Consider the following 9,261-nt stretch of genomic DNA (forward strand, 5'->3'; position numbering starts at 1 on the left):
AACCAGAAACACCAATCAGAAAGGATATGTGCACCCCTATGTTCATAGCAGCACAATTCACCATAGCTAAGATCTGGAAACAGTCTAAGTGCCCATCTGTAGAATGGATTAGAAAACTGTGATACTTCTACACGATGGAATACTATGCTGCTGTAAAAAAGAAGGAACTCTTACCATTTGCAACAGCATGGATGGAACCGGAGAGCATTATGCTAAGTGAAATAAGCCAGTCAATGAAGGAAAAATACCACATGATCTCACTCATTTATGGATAATAAAGACCATTATAAACATATGAACCAAAATAGATACAGAGGCAGAGCTGACTCGAACAGACTGTCAAACTACAACAGGTAGGCTGGGGAGGGTTGGGGGGGCAGGAGGGGGGAGGGGGGAGGGAGGTATGAGATCAAGTGAAGGACTTATATGCATGCATATAAGCATAACCAATGGACATAAGACACTGGGGGGTAGGGGATGCCAGGGGATTGTCAAGGGCGGGGGGAAAAAAGGAGACATATATAATACTCTTTGAAATACTTTAAGCAATAAAAAAAGCAAAAAAAAATAAAAAATAAATAGAAGCTGAAGCTAAAAAAAAATTATTTCAGAGAGGAAAAGAAAGGGAGAGAGAGATAGAAACATCAATGATGACAGAATCATTGATTGGCTGCCTCCTACACACCACACACATGGGACTGAGCCAACATCCCGGGCATATGCCCTGACCAGGAATCAAACCATGACATTCTGGTTCATAGGTCAATGCTCAACCACTGAGCCACACCAGCCAAGATCAAGACTCTGATTTAATGAGACTGAAAAAGAAAAAACAAAAGTCTGCATTTTAAAATAATTTCTATAGGAGGTTCTACAGTCAATTTTGCCAACTATTCATCCAGAATACATTGACTATGGCAGACTTTCTTTTTAAAGAACTTTCCATGGCTTTGCCAAAAAACTTTATGAAATATGGAGATTTCCATAAAATAATATAATTGCTGTTTTGTGTCATAAAGAATACATTATCATGGGAAAAGTCTATGACAAACCCTTGGAAATGCAATGGGAAGATGGTGGTGGAGAGGATAGGCATCTAGTTGGAATGTGACAATCTCTGTTTAAAGTTAAAATGTAATTAGTGTCGGAGAATCCAAAATGGCAGCAAAGTAAGTGGATGCTACATTAACAGTCTCCTAGGAACAAACTGGAATTACAACTAAAATACAGAAAAACCATCTGAATAATCAACTGAAGACCAGCTGCAGAAAACCCTGATAACCAAGGACAGAGAGTGGAGACCACACAGAGAATGGTAGGAAGTAAAGCAGTGTGATAGGGCTGGTGAGGCTCCCAGAGAAAGCAACTGAACTTCCGGGGGTATATATCAGCTGTGGGGGGATCCCAATGAGAACTCTGAGGTCTAAACCCAAATCTGGGTTCCCCAGCCTTACCAAAATGGAGAAAAGTACCCACATAACATCTGGCTATAAAAAGCAGCAGGATTGCTATCTGCCATGGAGATACAGCTGGAAATACAGGCACATTCTTGAAGGGCCAACACACAAAATTTCCTATGTAGCCACTCACCTTGAGGTCCATCACAGTGAGGGTAGAGTAGATTGGAGCTGTGTGAGCAGCAGCCAGGTTTGGGAGATCTGGTGTTAGAACTCAGAATGCTGATATCCTGGTTTCTTGTACTGAGTCATTCCCTCACAATATGGAGGACATCTTTCTCTTAAGGACCTTTGCTATCCAGGTGTTTTTTACCTGGGGAGAAGGCAGTAGCCTGTCCTATTGAATAGCCCATTGCCCCACCATGTGGAGATTCTGAGGCCCTTTAAGAGACTGAGAATTGGAGCTCCAGTTGCGCAATCGGTTAGTGCGCGGTACTTATAAGAGACTGAGAATAACAATCAGCATGCAGGCAGAAACAATTACCCCACCCTGTTGGAAAATCCCTCACCAGACCCTGTGGTCAATAGCTTGAGGTTAGTCAAGACTGAATACAATCAGAATGCAGGCAGAGGTGGATCTCTGGAGCCTGAAATAATTTGGGGCCCAGGGCTAGGAAAAGCAGACCTTGGTTCACATATTGGTCTTTTCCAAAGGCACCCAGATCCAGCAGAGGAAACCACAAGCTGTGGATTTCTGATAGCTCAAACAGGGTACTCAGGGATAGTCATAAACAGTATCTGACATTGTCCTGCATGAGAGATTGGGAGGCATAACAGATCTACCTAATACACAGACACAAACCCAAACAGGCACCAAAATGGAGAGCCAAAATAATAAGGTTCAAATGAAAGAGCAAGAAAATTCTCCAGAAGATGAACTAAATGAAATTGAGTTAAGGTATTTATCAGACATAGAGTTCAGATTAATGATGGCAATAATGGTCAACAGCATGAGAAAAGATATAGTAACTATGCAGAATGATATAGCACTAATAAAGAACACAGTGGAAGGAATACACAACAGATTAGGGGAAGTCAAGGATCAGATCAGGAAATTAGAAGACCGGGTAGAAAGAAAAAAACAATCAGGGAAGCCATAAAAAGAAAAAAAAATAGGAAGACAGCTCAAGGGAACTGTGGGACATCATGAAATATAACAATATTCCCATAATAGAAGTGCCAGAAGAGAAAGAAAGTGAGTAAAGGAGAGAAAGAGAGAGAGAGAGAGAGAGAGAGAGAGAGAGAGAGAGAGAGAGAGAGAGAGTCCATGTTTGAAGAAATGCCAGAAACCTTCTGTAACTTGGTGAAGGAAAAAGTCACTCAACTTCTGGAGGCACAAAGAGTCCCAAGCAAGAAGAACCCAAACAAGCCCACACCTAGAAACATCATAGTTAAAAAGCCACAAACTAAAGACAAAAGGAGACTCTTAGAGACAGCAAGAGAAAAGCAAACTGCTACCTACAAAGAAGCTTCCTTAAGGCTGACACCTGATTACTCGTCAGAAATTCTACAGGCTAGAAGGGAATGGCATGAAGTACTCAAGATAATGGAAAGCAAGGAATTAAAACCAGATTACTATATCTAGCAAGGCTATAATTTAAAATAGATAGTGAAGTAAAGAGCTTCCAAGACAAACAAACAAAAACAACAGACAACTAAAGGAGTTTATCACCACCAAACCAGCACTGCAAGAAATGCTTAAAGGAAAGACAAAATGGTAACAGAATAGACAGAAATGTCCCAACCCTTGTCCTGGAGCAGAAAGAATTAGCAAATAAATCGAATAACATCCACCCAGAATTGGCAAAGTAGACACAGCTGGTGAGCCAATTTGAAGCTGGAAAGGACACAGGACACCTGGAGAATGGTAAAATCAGGGATCTTGGATGGAGAGAACTGCAAGACCTCCAAGCCCAGAGGGTGAGAGGGAAACCACATGACACCTTGGGACAGGCGTAGTGTCTGACTGTGGAAAGGAGGTCCACAGGACTGCTGGTGGCAGTGGATTCTAGATCTGGGTTCACAGCCAAGAGAGACTGAGCAGAGAGGGGGCAGCCTGGACTGCTGCCCAAGCCGCACCGTGCTGGGGATAGAGGGGCTTGCAGTGGTACAGCTCTTTCCCCTTGTTGGTCTTTGCTTTTGTTCGTTGAATCTAGTTCTTAGGACCTTTCAAATACAGACACTCACCCATGGCTGAGGTGCAGGAGGAGGTGCAGACTTGTGGAGTCTGGGGAGAAGCCAGGGAGAGGAGAGGGTAGGGGACAGGTGGCCGCAAGTCTGGCACTTAGTTATACTTGATGTGTCAGACCTAGGCATCCATTTTCTCCTGAAGAGATAGCAGTCTCCCTGCAGTCTCCAGGGAACCAATATAGCCACACCCAGGCTACACCCTGAGTGGTACAAAAGATACAAAAAAATAATCTGAATAGTCCCTAAGAGCCCACAGGGACTGGCCTAAAGAGAGACCTTCAGTCCCAGCAACAGGAAACTGAGAAACAGCCGACAGTACAGATGAGTGGGATTTTAAACCAGCCCTCAATTTTTATTTTATTTTACTTTATTATTATTTTGTTATCTTTTTCTTATTTTCCTTTTTTATTTGTTTCTTTATTTACTATTTCTTTTTGCATTATTTTCATCATTCTAATTTTTAATTTTATCCTATTTTTTAAAATTATTTTTTAAATTATTTTTTTCTTCTCTTTCTTCTTATCAACCCATTCTCTTTCTACTTCCTCTATAGTGAATTGAGGTCCTCCGCATATTCATCTAATTCCTTAACCTTACTTTCTGTATAAGATTCTGCCCCCACCCTCTTTACTGGGTATTTGGTGTTTGTATGTGTTGGATTATCTGTTTGGACTGTACTCTGGCATTTTCTCCCCATATATATATTTTTTCCTTTTTCTTCCTTTTTCTTCTTTTCCTTTTATCTCATACCATTTTTTATCTCTTTGATATCACTTGTGCTCTCTTTTCTCTCCCCTAATTCTCTTTTTTCTGGTGGTCACCTATATTGAGGGTATTGGTGCCATGAGTACATTCATGTTTTGCTCCCTTTGTGTCATGTTTTGTTGAGGTGAATTTTATCCTATTAGGCCAATGTGGTAGAGAGCAAGCAACATAACCAGACACCCGGAGAGGAGACTCCATCCATGACTGAGTCAATAACACTTCAGACCCAACTACAGAGGCAGGAAGAAGGTGGCAGTGAGGGAAAGAGTGTAAGTGAGTGAGGGAGCAAAAGAGGAGTGTGTGGAAGTGTGGTGTGGTGTGGTGTGTGTGTGTGTGTGTGTGTGTGTGTGTGTGTGTGTGTGTGTGTATGTGGCACAGTTAGATCCCACAAGACTTTGGAGGCAGGCTGACCATGCTCGCCTAACCAGGCAACCTCTGCTACCATTGCAAACAGTCTCAGAGTGGCCAGCACTTCCACAGAGGCTGCACATTTTTTAAGGGAAGAGCTGCTGAGACTGGGAGCCCAGCTTCACCTCTACCCAGGGTGCTCTCAGATAACACCCTTGCAAGGGACCTGCTGGCCCAGCTGTGGTCCCATGGTCACCAAGAATCCAGCCACCCAGGGTGTGGGCTCCTGTGAGTTCTGAAGCACGCTCCACACTGGCTGGCCCAACGCTTTAGCACAGGGCACTGCAACCATGTGAGAAGCAGCCATGTGAGGAGCCCACCCCCATCCGAGGAGCAACAGCCCCATGAGCAGCCTGCCCCTGTATGAGAAGCAACAGCCATGCAAGCAGCCCACGTCCGTCTGAGGAGCAGCAACGATGTGATCTCCCCACCCCCATATGAGGAGCAGCAGCCATGCACAGCCTGCCCATCCAAGGAGCAGAAGCCCTGTGAGCAGTCTGCCCCCGTCCGAGATGCAGCAACTGTGCAAGCAACCTGCCCCAGCCAGTCAGAGGAGCCACCACTCCTGTGAGCAGCATACATCATAGGACCACCAATAAATAGGGAGCAGCTGCTGCAGCAAACACCCAAGAAACAGCTGCCGTCTGAGGACCTGCTGCCTCCTGAGGAGCAGCACCTGCACGACTCAACACCTAAATTCTTCAGCGAGACCAAAAATGGAGAGACAAAGAAACCCCCAAAGGAAAGAAAAGGACAATCACCAGAAAAGCAGCTAAGTGTAAAGGAGGCATGCAATATGTCAGAAAAAGAATTCAGAATAAGGGTCACACAGTACAGAAACCAGATGGATGAGAAAAAATCAACAACTTATGTAAGAATCAAGACAAACTAAAGAGTGATATAGCTTCAATAAAAAACACCATGGAGGTGTCCGGGAGTGCGCACCCGTGGGGGCGTCATGCACCTGGCCCCCCAAGCCTGGGCCCGGGGGCCCTCCCCGCACTGCGGCCGCCAACCCCACCCCCGCCGCTGCTGCCGCCACCGCGGGATGGGCCCAAGGCCGAGTCGGAGCCGGGGCCCAGGCCTGTGCCTGTGCACGCGCCGGGCCTGGATTCTGAAGAAAACACCATGGTGGCCATGGACTTGGGCCCCCCTCTACTCCCCAGGAAGAGCCTACCTGCTCCCAGGCCCCTGGAGCAGGTGGCCAATCAGCTGAGCAGCAAAGTGGCTGCAGAGGTTTCTCATGGCAGCAAGCAAGAGCTGTCGGACCTCAAGGCCCAGAGCCTGACCACCTGCGAGGTCTGTGGTGCCTGCTTTGAGACATGCAAGGGACTGTCCAGCCATGCGCGCTCCCAACTGCAGCAGCTGGGTGTGGCCGAGTCTGAGAGCAGTGGTGCCCCCATCGACCTCCTCTACGAGCTCGTGAAGCAGAAGGGCCTGCCTGACACACCCCTTGGGCTGCCCCTGGGCCTGACTAAGAAGTTCAGCTCCCCGAAGGAGGTGGTCACTGGGGTCCCCCAATAGAGCCTGCTCACCCTGGCCAAGCCCCTGGACGCCCCTGCTATCAACAAGGCCATCAAGTCACCTCCTGGCTTCTCAGCCAAGGGCCTGGCTCACCCACCCAGCTCCCCACTCCTCAAGAAGTCACCACTGGCCCTGGCAGGCTCCCCTATACCCAAGAATCCTGAGGACAAGAGCCCCCAGCTGTCCCTGAGCCCCCATCCAGCCGGCCTCCCCAAAGGCACATTGGCCTCAGTCTGAGGACAAGGGGCCCCTGAACCTCACTTTAGATAGTCACGTGGGCAGAAAGCTGGACTTCCAGCTGTGCAGTGCCTGATTTGAGACCCGCAGGGCCTGTCCAGCCAAGCCCACACCCACCTGCACCACCTGGGCGTCAGCCACCAGATGCCAAGGGATCCCCCATGCTCCACAGGCTCATCAAGAGGGTCGGCATTCAGAATCGCCTCCCACCCGGGTGCAGCATGTTGGCCCAGCTGGGGCAGCCTCCTCCCACCTCCACGGCCCTCTCCTTGTTCCCCTCCCCATCACCAGCCAAGAAGGCCAAGCTGAAGGCTGTGGGTATGGCCAGCCCCTGGGGGAAGCAGGACCTCTTGGCCACTGCAGCCGCTGGCAATTTCTGGGCCTCTGATGTGGAGCCATCTCCTCTCAACCTCTCCTCAGGCCCAGAACCAGTCTGGGATATCTGCTGCGAGTTCTGTGGTGAGTTCTTCAAGAACCGAAAGGGTCTTTCCAGCGACGCACGCTCCCACTTGCGGCAGATGGCTGTAACTGAGTGGTATGTCAATGGCTCTTCCACTGACACACTGCGGAAGATCCTCAAGAGGCAGACTCAGTCCCGGCCTGGAGGACCCCTCAATTCACCAGGACCTAGTCCAAAAGCCTTGGCCAAGGTGCTGGGCAGCGGAGGTCTTGGCAGCTCGCTGGAAGCCCGCAGCCCTGCAGACCTTCACCTCTTGCCCCTGGCCAAGAATTTGCCACCACCACCAGGCAGCCCCCTGGGCCATTCACCAACTGCTTCTCCTCCTCCTATGGCCCGAAAGATGTTCTCAGGCCTGACTGCACCCTCCCTGACCAAGAAGCTGAAGCCCGAACAAATGCAGGTGGAGATCAAGTGTGAGATACTGCCAGGGGCCCTTCATGGGGAGCTACACCTGTCTGAGGGTCCCAGGCAAACCAGGAGCTGGGCTGGCCCAGGTACCCTGTGAGCTCAACCTGGCACCCATCACCGGTGCCAAGCCCTCAGCCACCAGCTACCTGGGCTCAGTGGCAGCCAAGCGACCCCTGCAGGAGGTTCGCTTCCTCTCTGCAGCGGTCAAGGCCAAGACCTACATCCAGACTGAACTGCTCTTCAAGGCAAAGACCCTTCACGAGAAGACCTCCCACTCCTCCACGAGGACTGCTGTGAGCTATGTGGCCTTTACTTCAAAAACTGCAAGGCCCTGGCCAGCCATGCTCGGGCGCATCTGCAGCAGTTCGGTGTGACTGAATGGTGAGTGAATGCCTCACCGATTGAGACGCTGAGTGAGTGGGTCAAGCACCGGCCCCAGAAGGTAGGACCTACCACAGCTACATCCAGGGTGGCCGCCCCTTCACGAAGAAGTTCCGAAACGGTGGCCATGGCCGCGAGAGTGACAAGCGGTCACACCTGGGGCTGGCACCTGGGGGCCTGCAGGTGGTGAGCCACAGTGCTGGAGGTGAGCCAGGGTCAGAGGCTGGCCAGGCAGCCGACAGTGGTGAGCGGCCTTTGGCAGCCAGCCCACCAGGCACTGTGAAAGCCGAGGAGCACCAGCAGCAGAACATCAACAAATTTGAGCGCTGACAAGCCCGCCCTGCAGATACCTCCGTGGCCAGGGGGGGAGAGGAGCCCAATGACCTGCAGCAGAAGCTGGAGGAGGTGCGGCAACCCCCACCCCGGGTCCATCCAGTCTGCTCCTTGATGCCTCGTCCTCCCCCCCTCCCCCCAGACATCATTGGTTAAGTTTGTCAGCAACATCTATACCCTCAAGTGCAGGTTCTGAGAGGTGGAATTCCAGGGACCTCTTTCCATCCAAGAGGAGTGGGTGCGGCACTTACAGCGGCACATTCTGGAGATGAATTTCTCCAAAGTAGACGCCCCCGCCCGAGGAGCCCCAGGTCCCTCCAGCACAGACAGCGGCAGCAGAGGCACCCTAACACAAAAGCATTCCAGATCTCTCTCGTGCCACCTCTGTCTCCTACTCCTGATTGGTCTCCTCCTCTCTCTTCTTCTTTCTTTTCCGTTCCCAAAGGAGCAAGCCAAAACCTCAAACCGGCACCCTTGGGGGCCGGGCACACTACATCCAGGGCGCCCATCCCCCAGCTCAAGGACTCTGGGGCCAAACCCAGGGTGTGTTCCTTCAGGCCACACCTACCCAATCCAGCCAGGGCAGAGGCCAGGTCCTTAGTGGCAGGTGATCTGGTCATGGGAGGAAGGCCAGCACTCCTCATTGTCTAGCAGCCAGGTGGGGCTTTGTTTGCGATCTGTGGCCATTTACAAGGACCCCAAAGACCTCCTGTACTAGTTCCCTCTTGCCCCGTGAATATCCTCTCACACACTCACATGCGAACATACACACACACACACACACACACACACACACACACACGCCAGCACGCACACACATCATGAGACCCCGGATCTTCCCCAGCCCCCCAGTTCCCAAGTCAAACGAACACATCATGCCACGATGCTTGCTCAGGGGAAGGTATGCTCCCTCTGTGGGCCCACTGAGGCCTAGGAGACCCCACTGAGCCCAGAATGCCACTGAAATCCTTGTTGGCTGCCCCCCTCCCCCAGAGGGGCCTTCCCAGGTGGGAAGAGCTCAGAGCTGACAGCTGCCTCCTGTCATGTTCAGGCCCCCCAGAACCTCTGGGGGCTCTGGGCCTTGGAAGGGGTAGGGTG

The 9,261-nt window shown here is 50.4% G+C and overlaps 1 pseudogene; it reads left to right on the forward strand.

The window, feature by feature from the left end:
- The first annotated feature begins 5,741 nt into the window (after positions 1-5,741).
- Positions 5,742-9,040, forward strand: LOC132224600 (protein Wiz-like; annotated as a pseudogene).
- Positions 9,041-9,261: the final 221 nt, after the last annotated feature.

Source organism: Myotis daubentonii, chromosome X (genome assembly GCF_963259705.1).
Source record: "Myotis daubentonii chromosome X, mMyoDau2.1, whole genome shotgun sequence".
Taxonomy (NCBI): domain Eukaryota; kingdom Metazoa; phylum Chordata; class Mammalia; order Chiroptera; family Vespertilionidae; genus Myotis; species Myotis daubentonii.